Source organism: Plectropomus leopardus, chromosome 12 (genome assembly GCF_026936395.1).
Source record: "Plectropomus leopardus strain MGB_pleo_1.0 chromosome 12, ASM2693639v1, whole genome shotgun sequence".
NCBI classification, from domain to species: Eukaryota; Metazoa; Chordata; class Actinopteri; order Perciformes; family Serranidae; genus Plectropomus; species Plectropomus leopardus.
The window spans coordinates 18,239,032-18,261,074 of record NC_142187.1 but is presented as its reverse complement, the minus strand read 5'-3'; the positions used below and the strand labels follow the sequence as shown (position 1 = coordinate 18,261,074).

The 22,043-nt window shown below is 41.0% G+C and overlaps 1 protein-coding gene across 2 annotated transcripts in view; it reads left to right on the top strand.

Annotated features, from left to right (window-relative positions):
- Positions 1-22,043, top strand: part of lingo3b (leucine rich repeat and Ig domain containing 3b) — a 104,512-nt gene that overhangs the window by 36,644 nt on the left and 45,825 nt on the right. Inside the window, exons 3-4 of one of the 2 annotated variants that reach the window (XM_088085385.1) lie at positions 9,845-9,959; positions 15,286-16,027. The gene's annotated coding sequence lies outside the window, so the exon portion shown is untranslated. Of the gene's footprint in view, positions 1-9,844; positions 9,960-13,787; positions 13,901-15,285; positions 16,028-22,043 lie in introns of those variants that run through there. The other variant, XM_088085386.1, reaches the window with a different exon arrangement.

The following is a 22,043-nucleotide window of genomic DNA, read 5'->3' as shown; positions in this document are numbered from 1 at the left end:
GTCTTGTTTATTGTAATGTGAAACTTTTGTCAATGCCTCCTAGTGTCATCTATTGGCTGTAACTAAACCATCATAAAGGACGCATGGAAGTATGAGGGCAGTGATGCATGACAACAGAGGACAGAAAAGTGCATACATTCACATTTTCAATTGCAGATTTTCTGAAAATTTGGTTTAAATTTGTGTTACTTTTGCATGGAAACCTAACTATTGCCAAAGCCAACATCGTGATAATTTACCATGTTCGCCATCTTAGTTTACCATGTTAGCATGCTAACATTCGCTTAACAGGCTACCAGTAAACACAAAGTAGGCCTACAGCTGAAGTTGATGGGAATATGTTTAGTTTTGTTTGTTTGGTCATAAATCAAAGTATTAGACATATTAAAATTGGGACCTGATGATGGTGCAAGACAAAAAGTCAAAGGGTTGCCAACGTCAACACAATTTCATCTCAATTTGTTGATTCAGTTATGAGCAGATCATAAGACAATGGGCCCCTCTGAGCAGATACGTAAAGGCCCCATCACCCATCCAACATATGAGGCACACACACTTTGTGGTTGTTTTACTTATTTTTTTTTTACTTATTTTTTTTCTTTTATCTTCGTAATCTCTTTGTGGTAATTTTATGTCATTTGAGGTTGTTTTTTCTTGTTTTTGCAGTTACTTTTTGTCTCTTTGCAGTTCTTTTGCATCTCTTTGTGGTCTTTTGAGTCACCTGGTTGGAACGTGTTAATTAGTTATTAATTATTTTGTAGTGGGCCTAGAAATCCATCCATTATTGTCAGGAACAAAGACGTTGACTGGCCATCTGCCATCTGTAACTATGCCACTAGAATGGCTAAAACTCACAGCGTTTGCCTGTAGCTGTGGATGTGAGTGTGAACAACCGTCTGTTATGTGTTGTGACAGACACCAACCTGTTCAAGGTGTACCTCACCCCTCACCCAATATGAGCCGGGCCAGGCTCCAGGCCCCTGTGACTCTGCACAGAGTAAACAAGTGTACTGTAGGTGAAGGATAATATGTCTGTGAAAACATTGTAAACTGAGTGTGGTTGCACATCCTCAGCACCATTACTTCTGTTGCAATAAAAGCATAGAAAGACAACATACTGTAATGAAATGCTTGGTTAAATACCCAGAACTTGCCTTTATCCCATATGGAGGGACGATGTGATGGAATATCGCATGAGCAACTGTGACAGATGCCCTATTATTGGCCCTGAATAGAAACTGTTGCTTCACAGGGAGGATGCCTTCTGTTTTCTGTTTATGCCGGCCACATTTTTGATGATATTAAATCAGCAGGTGATGTTAAGAGGCAGGCAGTCAGCCACAATTCCACCATCGACCTGCCGACACACACTCCATGCACACCAACGTTTTCAGAGTCAGGGAAGTAATGTGTACCTCAAGCTGGACAACTGAGTCGTGAAAACTGAGGAGAACACCACATTAATTCTCCTTTTGCTCCACATGTGTCCTCCTGATGAAATCTAAACACACATCAGACAGCACTCCTCTGCTCTCCTCTCTGCAGTGGCCTCTAGTGATTTTCACATTTGATAGTAAAGTTTTAATTATCGCATAAAAGGCCTCACCGGACCTTCTGGCTGACTCCATTTTCAAGCTGCTATTTCCTTATTTTCATTGAGACGGCCCACAGGTCCCCGCAGGACTCCTGACCATTAGAGTCGATATGAAAATCAAGAAGCAGCCAGGCCTTTCTTTTTTAAGTCTGAAACTAAGAGAGCCTCTAAATCTCTCACTGTGTTGGAGGTAAACGACCTCATGGACTCAGACAGTAATCTCACAGTTTATTCATTCATTCATCTCTCATCTAATGGCTGTTAGGAGGATAAGGCGAGAACACAGCAGCGAAATCTAATATCACAATGTTTTTAATGATATTGGTATATAATGTGGTAATATTTCGTAGTTCACTGTTGGAGGTTTCATACAGTATTAAAAAAATGTGAATATTATGACCAAACAAGCACAGATATTGACTTTACTTTCTAAGAAGTTCAGGAGCATTTTACCACTTAACAGTAACACAGCCTTAAAGCCACGCATCTACACAGGTGTTTTTAGTTGTAATCGATTAGGCCTCTGCTGTTATGTGACCTCACCAGAAAGAATGATAAGAATTTAAGTGGTTCAACCCTAATAAGTTTAACAAAACTAAAAGAGAAGTAAGACCAAGGACAATCTCATGCTGCTTCGCCGTTCTGTATATAAGATTGCAGAAGAAGGGGACAGAATCGCCTTTCAGTCGTTTATAGTTACAGTGCTGAGATGGTGTCTGTGCGAACAGGACAGCCGGCAGGACAGGTGTAACATTTTAATCACATGTTTTGCGTGAAACCCACTGCAAAGTTTTCTTCAGTACCACTTGATGTTCATTTTGTAAATGATGGTCTCATTTAGAGTAGAAAAGACATTAAAGCAGGGGATGCCTTAGGGAGCTGCTACCTTGTGACAAATGACTACCACACTGTTGTCTTTCTGTTCTCTGTCAGGTTCATCCCTCGCTCCTCCACGGCTTCGCCCTCTCATCCAAATATAGTCATTTGTGGCAACAAAAAAAACAAGATGGCGATGGCCAAACTGCTATACTGACAAACTCAAGGCTTCAAAACGATAGTTCACAAACAAGTGGGTGATGTCGCAGTCACTACGTCCATTTCTTTCATGTAGTCATTGATGCTGGTGTTAGCATTTAGCATGACGCACTGCTGTACTTCAATAACATCACAGCCTCACAGAGCTCATGGCTGGAGATTCGTAGTCTTGTTTACATTTAAGACAAAAGTGATTTGTTCTGATCTCCTCCACCAAGTTAAGTAAAACAGAGACTCTCAACTGGTGGAAACTCCATGGATTTAACTCTTTGAAACCTGGATAGACATGTCTTTGCTGTGTTCATACGCGTTACATATACGCATACATATTTAAACCTTTGAACACTGAGTAAATCGGTTTGATTTCTCTCAAAAACATGGGGAAAACTAGGCAACGCAACTTTTCATGAAATATCTTGCATATTGCAAGACATTTGTAGATTTAGAAAAATATTTATTATTAAGCCGGGGAAAAAAACATCCAGAAAATTATATATCTCATTTATGTTTATATCTCATTAATTATATATTTAAAATAATTTTACAGAATTATAATTTTTAGCACTTTTTTGAGGTCTGTTCCTTCTTTTTTATTTTTCTTTGTTTGGCTGTTTTGGGGTTTACTTTGCAAATTTTCTTTTTTTTTTTGTACTTTTTACCAATGTCTTGCTCATTTTTGAGTCCCTTCTTACTAAGTTGCTCATTGCCTTCTTACAATGTTTTTTGAAAAAGATCAAGCCAAATTGACCAGGTGTCAAAGGGTTAACTGAAAACAAAATAAACCTAATAATCACACAAAGATTGCATCCATAGAAATGGTTAAATATCAGTGTCGGTATGTGTCTCCGTCAGTAGCTTTAGACATGCTGCTGTGAATCTAACTCTGTTCGGGTCAAGCAATCTGCGATCAGGCTCGATGGTCTGTGGGCAGAAGAGTAAAGACAGGTGGGCTAACTGGTATTTAGGCCATCCGGGGCCCAGTTTAGCCCTGTGTGAGGGTGAAACAGATGTAAATGAGCTTTTAAGCTGTAGCTAGTGAAGCGGCATTCTCTGGAGCTACCTCATTTATCCCCCTCATCCTCTCCTAAGCCGGGGATCCAGACAGCCGTTGGAGGCTCGTGCCTGAGTTTTTGGAAGCGAGGGAGTCATTTGGGCCGGTGACCCAGATGCCCTGATCTTCTGTCCATCATGCCTCTGTTTCAGGCCTGAAATATGCTCATCTCCCAGAAGCTATGCCCGTCACTGTCTGGGCTCCCGTCAGGAATTTTCTGACTAAGAGCCCTGCGGTCTGCAGTGGCACGATAACAAAAACATCTCTTCCCTGTTAGGCTGCGAGCTCCTCTCTCCACATGGTTGAAAAAAAAAAAAAAACATCAGGCGTGGATTATTAAAGACATATTTTTGATATCTGAAAAGATATTTAGCATCTGTAATTGCACTGTCACACCTAATATTGTGTGTTCACTCTATGAGTGTGAAGATAGTGGCTGTTGGCTTACAGTTGCCATGGTTTCTTCTGTTTTGATCATTCTTATATAATGTTATTGGTGGCTGGTTGCTGTGAAAAATGAACACACACACACACACACACGCTCACAGTTTGTGTCAGTAAATGTTGCTAACCACCCCCACATCCTTGTCCTTCCTCGAAGAGAGCAGCCTGAGGACAAACAACAGCTCCTCTCACATCATCTTGCGCTCTCTTATATTCATCACACCCTCTCCTCTCTCTCTTTTTCTCCTTGTCACCCTCTCCTTCCTTCTCTCGCCCCTTCCCCCTGCCTCCTTTACCCTTCTTTCAGCTGGATTGTCACCCTCCTCCCCTGCCCCACTTCTCCCTCAATCCACTTTATCTCTCTCCAGTCATAGCTGTATTGATTTTTGCAAGGCCTCTCCTGTCATATCTCCATATCTCTTAATTCCCACACTCACTCCATCTCTCTCCACCTTGCAGGGTTGTTTCCATTTTCACACACAAACACGATCTCTCCCTCCGTCTCTATCATTTTTCTATCTCCAGCTATCTCTGTGAGGCACACACTCTATCGGCCTTTCCCTTCCAGATATGATTATTCTTAATCTCTTCTTCTACTTTTATATCAATCTCCTCTAAAACATCCCCTCCCTCTTAGCTCTGACCCTCTCACTTTTTACATTTTTTGACACTCCTTTTCATCTCCCCCTCTCCTCACCTGTCTTTTTATGTCCAAACTTTTGTGTGGACTTTCTGTTCTGACTTCTGAGCGAGGCCATGTGTGTCTGAAGTGTCTTCAGGGCGCTGCATAGCTGCAGAGCGTTTAAAGGGCAAAACGCTGATGATGCCCTTTTCTCTCTGATGGTATCACTGAAAAAAACACACTGTGCATCTGTGCCATGCTGAAGATTTACATCCAATCCAGAGAGTTTTTACTGCTCGTTACTGCATAGCAGTTGCTGTGGAGGTAAAGGAAAGAAATAACCGTCGCACAGCAGTGAATCCACAAACCTGCCTGCGCTGAAGGTCAGCATAAAACCACCGTGTGACGGTTCAGGCTGTTCTAATGAACTGTTTTCCTACAAAAAGTAACATGCTCAATTTTGAAAGGTTGCGATCATGTGACCAATGTGCTGGCACGTTAAGGACGTAATGTCATTCGTGGGGTGCTAATTTGTAGGATATCATATGAACTGTTGCGTGTGCATTTTCATAGAATAACATACAAACCGTTTGTTGGAAGGTCCTGCATGTTAATACATGATGTAAATTTCAGTCTCTGGGCCAAATCTGAACCAGCATCGCAATACTCTAAGCCAAAAGTTAGAGATCAGCGGCATCTGCCCGCCCTCGAGGCACCATCAGTCCATCAAAAACTTAATTTCAGAGGCTGTCTCCCCTCACCTGCCGAGTCTTCTTTATCACCTTTTCAGCATCTTCTCCCTCACCCAACTTCTATTGTCCCATTTGTTCCCTGTTTTCCCTCCCACTCTCCTCCTTTTTTGTCTTTTATCTCACGTTCTTCTCGTTCACAACGCATTATCCGTCTTTGATATCCTCCATGTGTCTATCCTCCATCTCCACGTCTCTACCTGCTTCCAGTCCCTCATTTCTTTTCTTATCCTTCAATTTCACTGTTGCTTTTCTACCTCCACACCCCCTCTCCCTTCACATCCTCCTCCTGCTCACCACCCTGCTCACGTCCAGGTCTGTTTCCACTGATAAGACTCTCCGTAACACCAACACACTCACGCACGCGCGGAGGAAGAGATAACAGTGTTGCATTGCCAACATAGTTAGCATTACAGCTAACTGCTACTCCTCTCTTCCCTAATATCATTACTAATGAATGTGTCATCAGTGATCTTCCTCTCTGAGCCAAACAGAAGCAGCGAGCAGAGAAAGAAAAAGAGCAGAGAGGGACAAGGTGAACAAGAGAAGACAATAAGTCCTTTCTTTTTCCTTTTTTTTCTTTTTTTGGTAAATCCATTTTGTTTGGGGCTGCGGACTGAAAACAAAGTTATTACCTGACATGTCATGGCCGGCTCAGGTAGAGAGAGTGGTGAATAAGCTGCTCTATCTGAGACCACCAGCTGAGCTGCAGGGCAGTCAGTTCATTATTGTCAGGCACAGATAAAGTGTTTCTGTCTGAGCCGCACAAACAGAGACTTTTCCCAATCAAGCACCAATAAACACAAGTCTCAATTAATGCTACATTTATCAGACCTCACTGACGGCATTCTCGAGGAGAGTGACAGGAACATATGATACACAAGTATCAATTTGAAAAGGAAAAGTTCAAATTTAATTCAGAACATTATACAAACAGAGGCGCTGTGTCGAAAGGCTCTGCAGTATCAAAGTCTAGATATACTTTTCTGATTTTCTCTGTATTTAAATACTACTTAGGATACTTTGTTTTCAAGTGATTTGACTTGCTTATATACCTGAGTAAATATAAGGTCTCCTGGTGGTTTGGAAAAATTGAATTTTATTTGGGATTTTAGCAATGTTGCAGGATAAATAGGTATTAAGAGGTCTACCTTAATAACCAAGTTGCCAGAGGAAATGTTGGTATCACATACATTAAATTTGCATGTTTCATACGTATCATATCAACATTTCCAAAGTGTATGTGAGCTGAACTGTTTGAGACCAACATACAACAAAACCAGCTGTAATTTTGTAACCTGTAGCTTGTTACCAGTAGCTTTTTAGGCACCAAACAAGGGCATTTTGTAGCTACCAGTTGCTGCATTTTAAGCAGGGAGTATGCCCCCAAAACCGGATCTTTTCTTAACCATAACAAAGTTGTTTTTGTGCCTAAACCTAACCAGTATTATCCACAGCACTGTGGAAACGGTAAGTTTCAATTAATTCACCAGTAACGTGCAAATGTAACATATTCGTGGTTTGCAGAGGCATACAATTCCAACATTTTTTTCTGCCGATTGGGTTGCACATGCCGTACGCACTTTAAAAGAGTTATGGGTCGCTGTAATTATTGATCCAATTCTCTGTGCAGAGATCCCCTCCTAGAACAGCTACGGTGTTAGAGATGCTGGACAGAATCTGTAGTCCTTGTGCAGCTGAAGCAATATGAGGCTATAACCTAAACTCAGGCAAATAGAGGAGTTTGACTTCACCACTTTGACAACATGAGTCAAATTTAGAAAACACATAACCACTGTAAATAACTACAACACAAACGCATTACAAAACACAATTACGTATTTACATACATGGCACAAAGTAATGCAAATATTTGAAACACAAAAAAATACATAAATGCTGAAGTCACAACACAGCACCAGTTTCAGTATGTAACTAAAATCTGATAAATATGATATATTTTATAGTTATTCAGTTTTAAAGAATTGTTCAAAAATCCGCTAACCATATGTATTCTAAAATCTTAATTACATTTACTTAGCTTTCCTACGTCTATGAGTGTGATAGAAAGGGATCTTTTAACAGTTTAAACAGAAGACATTATAGCAACTAACAACTCTTCACTGACTAGAAGAACCCAAGTTTGTACTTTAAGACTTTTCAGGATGAAATTAATTACAAAATTTTGAGCAAACTTTGAGTACTACATGTATATATTTTGAATACATAACAACGTTATGTTTTAGAAAATCAGAGCACCACATCCTCAGTATAGAGTTACTTGATGGGAAATAGCTCAGGTAATATGAGAAGTGTGCGGTATTTTTGTGACCACAGTCAGAGATGTAACACCACTTGGCACTTGACTGTCTGCCTGTTGAACAGGCTGAGAAGTCGTCAAATGCAACAGTAATGAACGAGACTGTGATTAGTTTCATGACGAAGCTGCTGATAGGAAGCGTGTACACTAGAACAAAAAAGGCATCCATAATGTATGCATGTTTAAATCAAATTTCCTCTTTCATCGCGGAGAAGCTCTCATTATGGAATTGATTTGCATATTTTGAGGTACTTTAGCATATGGTGACAAGGAAAGGTAAGTGAGCATGAATCATTCCCACAACTGAAATTAAAACTTCGCTTTGATGATAATGAAAAATAGACTCAGTAGCTCCATTTATCGCACATATACTTTCCTGAAATTCATCTCTTAAACAGTTATGATCTGTACCAGTTGGCTCCTGTTATATTCCATCCCAGCCATCTGATACATTTATGTCCGACCCACGTCCCACATACACTCACAACTCAAATGTCATCCTATTCTGTCCTAAATGTCAGTGCAAATGAAAGTCCTCCCAAAAGTGGGGCTCCGAGAAAGGAGGCTGTCACTTGGTTGCTGTGTAAGACCCACGCTGGTATCAAATTCTTACATACATTTGCAGCCATAATCTTCCTGCTTTGCACCCACTGTGAAGACATTTTGTGTATGCAGTCACTGCGCACCCACAAGGATATTTTTGCCATCTTTCAAGGTGAATGCCACAAACAAAAACCAGAATTGTCAGTGGAGGTGGAAATTACTTCATGACCTTGAAGTAGGAGTGGTTACAGAAAAAATGTCTTTCTGTCGCCTGTTTCTGCAGTTGTGGGTGAAAAACATATTTAATGTTCATAAAACTATCTGATCATGTGCCTCTACCATAATTAGTAAAGAGTGCTAATTGGTTTTAAAGTGTTCCATTTATTTGTATTTTTTTAATGGTGTGTGGCCTTCAAACAAAATGAATACCGTTGCAGTCCAATTATGAACGACTGTGTTTTAGTTATTACAAATATGTGTGCCATCATAATTATGTTCCAACTTTATTTCACGTACATCTTCTGTCCGCAGAAGACAGATCTGCTCGATGCAACATGTTGCAGCTTTGTCAAAAAATAGAAAAGACACTTTTCATTAGCTACTGGGAAGCTTCTGAGACGTGCTGTGCCACGTCTGCTAGAGGAATTGTATTAAGAGGCCACGATCAGCTCAGGTGGCCCCCTGGCGGAGATCTGCACCCTGCTGAGTGCACTTTTCTTGTTCATACCTGTAGTTCACCGTCGCTCATCAATTAATTTGTTTGTTGTCAATACTCCATCCAATCAGTTGTACAGCAGAAAGGTTGCTCATTAGGAACACAGCAGTGGAAAAACACCACCTGCTCCTCTGGTGTTTCAGTCAGATGGTACACCATCAATAATGTAAAAATAAATCCAAAACATAACCAAATGGCTTTGCTGACAAATATTGCAGCAAATTATGCTCCAGGCTTTCACATGATGTCATTCATTTATGAAGAACACATAAAACCGTAAACATCTGATTTATTAAAATAAATCTGCAGATGAGAAGGTTAAAAGTTTCAGAACTTCTTCACGTGTTGAACAAACATGCAGCATCCACCAGCAAGTCTGCTCAATGTGCACTGCTTATTTAAAGCACAATAGTTTCACTGTCATCAGATAAGAGTGACCCTAATCCGACTCGGTCAAAGCGCTGCAGTGGATTCATCCGAAGCTAAAACACCTCTAATTGACAGGAATCTGATTGTGTCGTCCCACTTCAGTCTGTTTCTCAGTGTGAGGCAGAGAGGCAAAACTGATCCTAGTGGTAAAATACAATGTAACATCAAACTTTATCAGCAGAAACACAACTATAAACAACTGGATCCTTGGTCTGGAGCAGTATTAGACAGTTAGGAGTGTAAGGAATTACAATTTCAAATTCAGTAATTTACAGCGAACTCTCCACAACTTTTAACAATCTGACCCACTTTTGATGGTTTGCTTGTTTTCTGTCTTATCAGGATGGTTGGATGCCGTCAGGGGACAGACCAGGCCCTGACTCATTAGTGTGGTGCAGCAGCCGGAGCTCTGAAGAGGAAGCAAGCCTTTGCCCAAAGAGTACGAATACGTCTTCTAGTAAGTCCAAAGTCTTCTTATTTACATGTTGTGTCTCCTCAGTTAAAATGTTAGCATTAACCAATGGAAGGCTTATACTAAAGTCTTCAGGGGTGCTGTGTTCAGTCACACTGAACAAACTGTAGACTGACTGCTTGTTCAGTCACGCTATCTAATTTTCTTTTTCTAGACGTGTTAAACACAGAATACACAACATGTGGATGAGATTTTATTTAGATGCACAGTTGGTCTGGGTAACAGGAAGCAAACGGATCAAACAAATTACAAATTACTTCTGCTGTAATAATGTGAAACTGACTTCATGTTAAAAGTAAGACTATGCCTGAGAAGACTTTGAAAAGACTTTTCAAAGACTATAGCCTGACACCCTCTAACATCTAAAGATAGTGGTTATGACACATTGTCTTAAGATGTGTGAGGGTGTCAGACTTTAGTCTTTTAAGTCTTTCCAAAGACAGGGCGGTAACAATTTCTGTACACTTTTTTTTACCTCTCCACTCTATCGTGGTACAAATGGGAGGACACGCTTAAAAAGACCACCAGTTTCTCCTCCTTGTCAACAGTCCAAGAGAACCGTTCTTGCTACTCCCTAGAGTCCCCTTCATGTTTAATGTCTGCCAGGTTTGCTGCTTCCTGTTTAGTGCTGGAGAGAGCACAGCTATTGGTTGTTGACAATCTTCAATTCATTGCACTTCAGTATTTGCATAAGGCCAAAAACCTACAATATTATTAAATATGTTAAAAATGTAATCAGATCTTTAAGATGAGAAAAAGACTTACTGAGAGGATCACTTCACCCGAAACATCAAAAACAGATATTTTCCCGATTACCTGCGGTGCTATTGATCAGTCTGCAGTAGATTGTTTTGGTGTGAGTTGCAGAGTGTTAGAGATGTCTCTCCAATATAATGGAGCTAGACAGCACTCCAAGTGCCAAAAAAAATACCTTTTAAAAACTTAACAGCAACGTCTCTTTCAAGAAATCATGACCCGGTCATTCAAGATAATCCCCAGTGTAGGGACTATTTTTATTCAGCTAAATTACATCCAGCATATTACAGTGTATTACTGCACAGAAGGAAGCATGCATCTATTCATGGACTACACCAAGTAGATGCACGTATCCTTCTGCATGAAGAGAAAATAGAAAGAGAATAGTTCCTACATGAAACTGCTCTCACAAAGGCCTGTGCATTATCTTGAATAACCTGGTCACGATTTCTAGGGAAAAAAAGACATTGCTGTTGTTTTTCAAATGTTTGTGGGGTTTTTTTTCAGCTTTGAGCACCAAATAGGAGTAAGACAAAAAATACATATTTTTGATATTAATGGAAAATTGTCATTGACAGCTCAGAGTTAATGACCATCTTACAACAAACAATCCATATCACAGGAGCGTGCTTCAACTCAAGCAAAACTCTCATTATTTTATTCCAAAATTGCCTGTGACAGAGAAACTGTTTAAATTTAAGTAATGAAAATTCTGGTACAACTTGCCCACACTGGTCAGGAGAGCAGTTTTGTGTCACTCATTGGCCTGTTATTGTACTTCCTTTAAACAAAAGCAAATTGCTAAATTAATATGAGTTTACCCAAGAAAATATTGGTGTTTATTCTGTAACTGAGTCTGATTTTTCTTTAGAAGTTGAAACTTTCTGAGTCACATTCCTGGACTTTTTTTCAAGGGACATTTTGACAAGTCACAGCAGGAAAAGCACAGGTGCAAATAATAAAATGAATGATGGCAGTTTCAGAGTTGCTACTGGCTCAATTACTGGGACACCCATAAAACTTAGCGGTCTCTAATTTTACTGGTAGGATGCTGTGAGAAATGAGATGATGACACTGGTGCATTTCAATATATTTTGGCAGTGATATGAGTGTTTGCAGCACACTGAAGCTGCGGGAGAGGAGAGAAAGTATTTGTATTGATCAATTTTAAAGCAGGAGAGAACATTTCAAGGGCGGATGTCTCAGAAGCTGAAATTAAAAGCTATGTGAGTAGATGTTGAGAAGATACATTTTGAGAAGTGATCGCCTAATGTGAGGTTGCAGCACGTGATATATTACCTTTATGTGTGTGTGGGTGAGACTGGCTCAGAGGTTGGAGTGGTGGGTGTCTGTGGACTTGGCCTCCACCATGCATCATGACGTGCCCGACCCTTGGCCTCAGGGTCGCAGGCCAGACTTCTCCCTTCCTGTGATGAGCTGTTAACTGACCTCAGGGGCAGTCAGTCAGGCTAGAAGAGTGTGTTTCTCCGTGTGTGTTTCTTTGTGTGTGCGTGTGTGTTTGAACCTCAGTACCTTGTGATCTGATTTACCCTGACAAGGCAACAGGACCGAACAATAAAAAATGTCTATTTTCTCTCCCTCTCTCTCTCGTTCGCTGCGTCTCTCTGCATGCTTCAGGCTAAAAAGGGGAAATGATTAGACAGAGCAAACCCACTGGAGGAATGACATTCCCAAAGAGTAATTTTTGGAGCCTAAATCCCCTTTTGTATGTTATACTTATAATAATACATCAGGAACAGTTTGGTGCCGTTTGGCTCAGATTACTGCAGAAGGATTTCACACAAGGCCTGAGCATTTCTCTATTGGTAACCTGTACATTTTAGAGTGGATGTTTATGATCTAAGAAGAGTTTCACCGCTGAAAGATGATCTTTTTATAAAATTGAGCTGTCGATGCAAATTAAAGATTAAAACTGGTGCTATATGACCAGAGAACATGGAGAAAAAGAGCTGTGGCATTTACTTTTGCTCAAGAGGTAGAAAACCTACAACTACCAGAATGCACTGCACAGCAATGGAGCACTAAACGCTCCTGCTGGTGGGTGATGTAATGTGAGTTTGGTTCTTCACAACACGAAGTGTGCTGCATTTAAATGGAGCTCCTAAACTCAGTTATGACATGGGAAGCCGTGTGCACACGAAGCCTTCTTAAGTCATGAGAGGACCGCTGCCAGGCAACAGCAACATGGATGCCACGATGGGCTTTTAGTTGCCACTCAGGTTAACGATTTAGCAAGGTAGCGAGTTAGTCACGTAATGCAGGTAGTGCAAGTGCATTTTGTCAGAGGAAAAAGATGCGGCCAATGGGAATGTCAACATTTTCCTCAGACATACAATAAAAGACTCTACACAACTAAAAAGCCAAAGTATTAAGTTACCATCCAAAAAAATTTGAGTCCATGGCCTGCGCTATTTCTGAAAAAGTCAGCAAACAAGCAACAACTCGTGAACTCTGAGCTTCCACAAACTTTTCACTTACAAGTTTGTAAATACATGAGGGATGCATTGAAATGGACTCTTCAGGTGATCACAATAAACATGACCCCGTACGAGTGCAGCAGCAATATGGCAGAAAAAGCTTATGATCCTGCTAGATTAATGTCACACAAAAAATCTAAATTTGCAAAAATGTCCCCTTGTTTAAAAGAATTTTTTAAATAATATTAATGAAGTGTCTTGAACATGAGTAAAAAAAAGAAAAGTTTATTGACCATACATTAATATAAATTGGTATCTGGTCATTTGTCCACTACATGATTGAAAATGCTGTCTGATTGTTTTTCTTTGTTTGTTTTTGTGTTTTTTGTTTTGTTTTGTTGTTCTTCAGTTTCAGTCAGTCAGTAATTTTTTTTGTTTTGTTTTTTAATGTCTTTATTATACACAAGTTAATCAACACAAATACATACAAAGACGACAAAACAAAACAAATAAAACATATAAAATGAGAAGATTCTCATTTTATTTACGTCCCTTGTTTTCTTGACAATCTCTGCTGTCAGGGATGTTTGTCTTTGTACTATTCACTGTTTTCAATAAAGTTGGATTGAAAACAAAAAAAAAAAAGAGAATAATATGGTAGCGCGCCGGGCTCGCTCGTGACCCGAAAGTCCCATTACAGCCATGCTCGTGACAAACGATGTCGGTGAAAAGGTAAGCAGAAATATGTTTTAGAAAACATTGCAGGCGACACAGCATCAGAGTCATGGTTTATATTAATCAGCAGTGTTTAGTTTCACAGTTTTCTGAGTTTGAGAGAGAGGCGCGACTTTCCAAAAAATACACCTTAATGTTCCCTTAGGATGGTGATTTTCTGACTTTTCGTCGAGCGACATCATCAGCTCAAATTTTAATTAAACAGTATTTTGATTTATGCCCTATTACTTGGAAAACTAATGACTTTCTCATCTGTCTTAACTGTGTTTTTTGTTTAGTGCCGATTAGCAAATATTAGCATGCTAACAGGCTAAGATGGTAAACATACGCATTAAACATCAGCATGTTTTTTTCATCATGAGCTTGTTGCTGTTGCTATTTAGCTCAAATTAACAAGGTAAAGCCTGACAGAGCTGCTGCAATAACTGTAGATACTTGTAGAAACAGCAAAGTCTCCAGAAACACATCTGGTTTTGTGGTCTGCAGCTCAGGTTTCGGGAACCCTTTTGACACAGAGATCGTGCTGTAGTGCCACTATTAAGTCACATCTTTATGCTTTCTTTGCATTTTTACACAGAAACAAACAATGGCAGCATCAGCCTGCTCCTGTGAGTGATTTTGAATAGCATGCAGGCATCACAGCACCAAAAGAACCGTGACAGGTGTGATGTTTGTCCCTTTTATACAGACACATATGTGGTGCTGTTACTACCTCCCATGGCAGCTAGACAACTCTGTCCCCCTTCTGCAAAAGTACCCTAAATACAGAACAGCCAGGTGGCATAATGCCGTGATATTCCTGCCTTGAATAATATAAAAGGGGCTTATGTGACTCGAAATCCACCATCCTCTCCACCTCCTGATGACAAAATCAGCTCATACAAAAGCGCTTTAGAAACACTGATATGATACATGTGAAACGTGCAAATGTTACACAACCTTGATTTGAAGAAATTTACAATGCCAACATTTTCTTCTGGCAACTGGGCTCATTATTGTGTTTAATTTATACATATATAATAATAATAATAATAATAATAATAATAATAATAATAATAATAATAATAATGCATTTTATTTATAGACGCCTTTCTTGACACTCAAGGTCACCTTACATCATCAACATAAAAGCAGACACAATATTAAAAAGACAAAATAAAATATAGAAATACAATATAAAATTAGACAATGCAATTGTGATCAGAGGGAGTAAGCCAGTTTAAACAGATGGGTTTTGAGTTTGGATTTGAAATGTGGTAGTGAGTCTGAGTTACAGAGGTCAGGTGGGAGTGAGTTCCAGATATATTTATTCAACCTTAACATTTCTTGGTTTTGTCTTTTGTGAAGCACTATCGTAACATGTTTTTTCCCTTCTCTTCTAGGCTCAACATTGCAAAGATCTTCCTCTCTCCAGTATTTCCACCTACAAAATCTGCGCTCTCTGTGTCTTCGGTTTTCTCCGTGCTTGGCTGTTTAGAGAGACTCCCTAAGCCGCACGCCCGGCAGCCCACTGGATTGTGAATCCAAACAGCCGTAGCAGCAGCAGATAGACAGTGACTGAAAAAAGGGAGGGAGGGGGCAGTGAGAGATAAAGAGTGAGAGAGCGGAGAGAGAGAGGGGAGGGAGAGAGATGAAAAGCATGCTAAGCGAGAGAGAGGCGCTCACACTGAAGGAGGCAGAGGCAACCGCTACAGCAACAGCACGCTCCTTCCCCATCCTCCCTCTCCTCTCTCATAATCCCACGTCCACATCGGGGGAGATGGAGGGCGCCCTGACCCGCTGAGGAGCTCTGTCTGACGGAGAGGACAATCTCACATGAGCCCCCCCTCCCCTCCTGTGAGCACCTGGATCATATTTTTGGGACAATAACCAACAAGGAGTGAAAGGAGGTGTGTACACAAACGAGCTTGCCGGCGGGAGGGAGGGAGGGCGCAGGAGAGAAACGGGGGATGAGTGGCGGGCTCGGTGCAGCTGCTGATGCCAGGCTCTGAGAGTGAGACAGACTGAGCTGGCACGTGTGGAGCGGTGTCGGCAACTTGTGGGCCAAGAGGAGAGGAAAATAGATTCACATACGCACACAGCTGGACAGATGAGGAGGCATCAGGGAGCACGCTTCAGTCCTGGGTATGTCCACTTAACACTACACACACACGAGCGTTTATCCTCAACGGTGGCTTCGTTTTAACCAATAGAGCAGGGAAACACTTGAAACGCAACAGTGCGTGTTTGCAGATCTTCGGGGTTGACGACTACCCACCCTGACAAGTCTCCCTACTTGCCCTCAGATACTTGCAGCAAAAGAAAGAGGATGAGGAGGAGAGATTATGTGTGTGTGTGCGTGGTCATGCTTTACCATCCACATCCTGTTATTACATTATTGTATAGCACTGGAGGCATTTCATAATGGGTTTCGTAAGCTGTCAGAGTGATGCATGTAAATAAACCTCCACTGGTGGAGTGTTGCCATGTTTCACGTCGCCTGAACAATCACTCTAAACACTTGTTTTCAGGGCTGGAACATTGCTCATTACATGAAGTTATTTGCAGTCATAAATCGAGCACAAAAATAAAAGTCTAAATGGTGTAACTTGTGTGGCCGTGGGAAAAAAAAGCGAGGACTTGTTTGTGCACTCTGGTTGGTGACATGTATAGCTCTGCTTCGCTGCAGGAGGCCATGTGCCGTAACATGACATGCATGGCCATGTGTTATGTCACGTTGTGGCAGAGTGCATATGGCTTATGACAGCAGGTTTGCATGAGGTGTATCAGCCAGCCGCTCCTCTGTCTCTCCATTTAACCCCCCCTCTCTCTTCCTCCTCTTCCACCATCTTCCTCCTTTCTCTGTTTCCAATTATAGGCTGTCACCTCTCTCCCTTTCCTCCTGATCCTATCTTCTGTTTCATTCTCTTGCTAAGCTATTACCTTTACCTGACTCTGCCCCTGCGGACAGCATGCCTGGTTAGTGTCCTGTCCGCCTTTTCGACAATCAAAGTGAAAGATGGGTGGTGATTTCATGGCCGCTTTCTTTGCCCCAACCTGAGAAAAAAACCCCAGTGACACCCAAGCACAACAGCCACTTCATGTTGTTGCTGCTCTCATAGATCCAGAAATGATATGTAAGTAGGAAATAGCTGTGGGGACTTTAAGTGTGTGGAAGAATTATGCCTCTAATCATGCAATCAGCTCATTATTTCCTGCTCCTCATTAACTTGTTTGGGTTTCTAACTTTATCGCTGCTCGCAGTCTCGTCTTCCTGAAAACAAAAAAAAAAAAAAATAAGAAAACTCACCCAGGCAGACAGAGCTGGCGGGTACATCGCTCCCAGCATATGGGCGAACTTGCCGTTAGCGTCTGAGAGAGGAAAGAGTTACCAGAGAGCTCAAACCCCTCCAATCACAGCTTATCTTCCCCACTGATTATCCTACTCCTTAATGTATCCAAACCCTGGTCTTTCAAGCTTTCTCTGCTCCCTTTTCTCTGTCTTCCTCACTTTATAACCTCTTTACTTCAACTGTACAAATCACACATAAAAGCTCATATTTACATCAAAGCAGCCACACATGCCCACACACCAGTATAACCCTTTTAGCGCAGCATTGTGACAGCTACCTGAGGGATAGTTTCACTGTCCTTTCTGCTGCCAAGCTTGTAAAATTGTGTGAAAAGACAGAATGGAGATGGAAATAAGGCATTGTTGAATCACTGATGAGAAGGATAAGAGGACATAATTAACAGAAAGAAGGAGATGGGGAATAGTGACGTTAAAACAAGATTGACGCGTTAATGGAATAAGGTGAGGAGTCAAAGGGAGAGAAAGAGTTCAGACAGTGAAAAACAGGAGAATGTGGGTGAAGATGTTTGGCCTCGGCGTTGACAGGTGATGATTGCTGATGTCATCTTCCTGTGAATGGACGCAGCGACGAAGTGATTTTAGCCACCCCCCAGGGAAAGATGGTGAAGAAAGACAGAGAGAGAGGGGGATCGCCACAGGAAGCAGAGGGGGTTTGATTTATTTATAAAAACCTTTTGCTCGAAAGGAACATTCTGGTTTAGTACAAGTTGGGCCATTTTTTTGTAGTTTTGGCCATCAGCCCTGTCAGTTAGGATAATGTACTTGTACGTGTTACAGTAACGTAAGGGGTCAGACAATCACACAGGTTGCAAACCAGCCAGTAACCAAATTATCTTAATTTGATGGTAAAACAGCCCGTTTTCACTCACAACTCGAGATGTCAGTGTCAGACACCGACACAAAGACAAACCTTTCGTGCTGGTGTGATGCGCTATAAGCAGCAGTATTTTGAAAAAGACTGTATGCATGTAGTGAGCACAGACTGTACACATCTTGTGAAAACAGCAGTGTAATTTGAAAAGGTACAAAACAAGTAACAAGGGTAAATTGACGTGCCGTCCAAGAAAATCAACAATAGATGCAGGAGGACACTTAGTGACTCATGTTTGGACTTGAAGGTCCACTGACAAAGCAGCAGTATTTGACGAGGATGAGAAGGTGTTTGGTAAAGCTGCAAATAAGCACACAATCAGTACCGTTTCCAGCAGAAAAGTTTCACACTTATGCAAACTGACACATTAAGTTAAAGCATCAAACCATTCTTAGGAAATATCTGTCAGTGAGTGAGGATCACAAGATTTTTATTTTATTTATTTATTTTTTTAAATCAAACTGTGAACTTAATCCGTGTCATGTGAACTCTGAGCTATCTCTTGTGAAGTGTGAATGTACGCCGTCAAGGTGCTTGGATAAGAGGAAGAAGTCGGAGGAGGTCAAACCTGCAGAAACACTTGTCAGAGCGTGTTTCCACTTGTGTCCTTCAGCAGTGTCTTCTGCTTGGTTTTACAGTCTGCAATGATAATGTTTTGGTTCAGTTTCACTGCTCGTATTGATCTGGTTTTGGCTGTTTCCAGTAGAAAAGCTTTAAAAAAAAAGACTCTACATTAACTGTTCAGCACCAAACAGCAGACAAACACAATTAACGACAAGCTGTTGAACATAGTGGAGCATTTAGCAGCTGAAGTGACAAATCTTTTTCTCAGGAGTTGGTGGAGGCCAGCAGAGCTTAAGGGATTGGATTTGCATATGTCATGTGGCCCGAAACACAACTCCCGACAATGAATAATGTTGCTTCATAGTTAGGATTGCAGCGGTGTGCTTTAAAGCCATATACTGCCGTATATGGTGAATGAAAATTGACACTTATCATAATGTGTACATTTGCTTATCTACAGTAATGGAAAGAAATGCAACCTTGAATGTGTTTCAGACTCTTCACACATACTTCCATTTTAAGGAAATGGTTTGAGTTATAAAGTATTTGTTCGATAACAGATAATAATAATTGGGTGGCACAGTGGTGCCTCTTGCTGTGAGGGTCTGTGGGTTTGGGCAGGGTTCGGACCTTGGGGTCGGGTGCCCTTCTGTGTGGAGTTTGCATGTTCTCCCTGTGTCAGCATGGGTTTCTTCAGGTTCTTCAGCGTCCTCCTACAGTCCAAAGACATGCAGGTTAATGGGTGTGGAGTGTAAATGGGTGGCTGTCTCTCTGCGTCAGCCTTGCTACGGTCTGGGGACCAGGGTGTACCCCACCTCTCACCCAGTGTCAGCTGGGACAGGCTTTTGAATAAATGAATAATTATAACGACAATAATTGTCTAAAACTGTATAACGAGATGTTTTCTGAGACGGTTATCACAAAGATCTCATACCGTTGCAGCCTTATTCATATCTGCTGGATTTGTAATTAAGCAACTAACAAGTTAATATGGTGATATGTAAATGTTATATTTAAGTCTTATGGGGCCAGGAATTGATTCGATTCGAAATTCACAGACAGATAAATGCGATCAGAGGATGAGACGGTGGAGTGGCAGTGAGCATGCACAGCTCTGAGTTGTTTTATTGTTTGTACAGTCTATAGAATCAGCAACCAGTGTCACAGACAGGTCGAGGACATTTATGATTGACAGTATATGTAACATATGACTCATCAGATAGGTCCACTAGGTTAAGATTGAACCATGAAGTCCAGACAGTTTGGGCTAAAGTCTCACAGTTCGCCTTCTGTTTTTCTTACAAATATGTTTTTCTAACGTGGGAGTTTGTTTAAAACCTACAGCAGCAAAGCCTGCTACCAAACGAGAGAGCGCAAACATTTCCACATTGTTAATTCTATTCAAAACCTGTGTGATCCTGCGAGCGCTCCGGGTACTGCCTCGTCTAACTTCTTCTAAGCAATGTGAAATTGGTGAGTACAGTTTTATTATAACTGATCGGAATCACAGTCAAAGCTATGAAAATAAGACACAGGTTGTGTGAAATCAAAATTTCCCCCTAAGGCTTAAACGCCTCAGCAGAGTGAGGAGTTCAGGAACCATGGGAGTTCCTAAAACACAGAAGGTTATGGCTTGAGGGAGAAAAATGGGAGTGTGATGTTTCTGCTGGAGGAGAGAAAGAGCTGGTGGGCTGTGTGGGGAGATTTGATTGGAAAGGTGACCGTGGGTGTGTGGGCGTGTTGAAGGGGGCTTTTGATCTCCGTGTGTGTACAAGTGCGTGTTCAGATGTGTGTGTCTGTGTGTGTGTGTGTGTGTGTGTGTGTGTGAGTGTGAGGACGCTGGTTGACCTTGAGAAATGCACCAAGGGTCTTAAAAGGATGTCCAGTGTGGAGGATTGCTGCTATTAGATTGCTGGATGGTGAGTGAGGTGTGTGCGTGGACAAGGACACAACGCCCACAGCAATCTACTGGCAAACACATACACACACACACACACACACACACAACCTCCATGGCAATACACACAAACACACACATAGCCAGACACAATAAAACACCAGTATTCATTAAACTGGAATTACAGTACAGCGCCTCGTGGTTGCATCAGAGGTCGTTCACAAAACTGAATTTAATGGTCTTGTTTCCAGTTTTATTCAGCACAGCATCATGAGTGTGTCCACAGAGGTCATTAAAGCTTTTAAATGAATGCTTCACACCCCAAATGATCATTTGTATATCAATTACTCACCCTGTGTTATGTTGAATTTGTGTTGTTGTTTTTGCTTGCATGCCTCCATGGTGAACGAAGAAGCCCAAAAAGGGTTGAAATTCATTATGTACCAAAGTCATAGGGTCCATGCAACAGTGAAACAACATAAAAACACCGTTACAAACTCTAATTATTGAATATTCCAAGCATCCTTTGTCCAGCCGTATGGTCAATCCTTCCCAAACTCATCTATGTTTCGCTAAAATCTCACATTTAAAACTGTACCGAAATTGAGTCTTTAAAGCCAGACTCCATTAACAAAAACAGTAATTTTACTTTGCTGAACACAGAGGCTGCTGGTCTACCATATCCTCGCTCAGTAGATATTTTACGTTATTATTTCACTTTGATGAATCCAAACTAACCTTTTATAACATTAAAGTCACAAGATGACATAAGCAAACTGACTGATCGAGGCAATGCTAGACCAGCAGCTTCTGTGTTCAGCAAAGTAAAATTACTGTTTTTGTCAATGGAGTCCGGCTTTAAAGAGAGCATAGATAAGTTTCACTTTACATTTAGTTCTCTGTCAGCAAGGGCCTCTGTTTGGGAAGTACTGAGCACACGACTGGCTAAATTAGCCTTGATTACTGCACGAGTTGTGTGAGAGTTTTTCAACAGATGTTTGGATATATTTTTGTTGTTTGTTGGTTAGTCAGTTAGTTAGTTAGAGTTTATTTGATATGAACATCACAGTCTCATTAGAAATGCACAGTTACGCACAAGAACCAGATGCTATGTGTTAAGTGTTTGTAGCAAAATGCTTATTTGTAACACCTTTCCACAGGAGGCCTTTTTTTTTAAAAGAAGAAATCGAACACTAAAAAGACAAGAAATGCATCCTCAACCACACCCACACCCACAAAAAACTTCTGTAAATCACAAAATACCAGAGAAGTATGTCAGGCAAAGTCAAAGGGGCAGAGTATCAGAAATAAATCCCCAAAGATACATCCACAAATAAACACAAAAAAATACATCTCCACATCCGTATACAGTAATACAGTCAAACTATTTACACAAGACATGATATTGTTTTGCTGTTGTTAAACACGGCCCCCTATGACCTCTCCGATGTTGGAT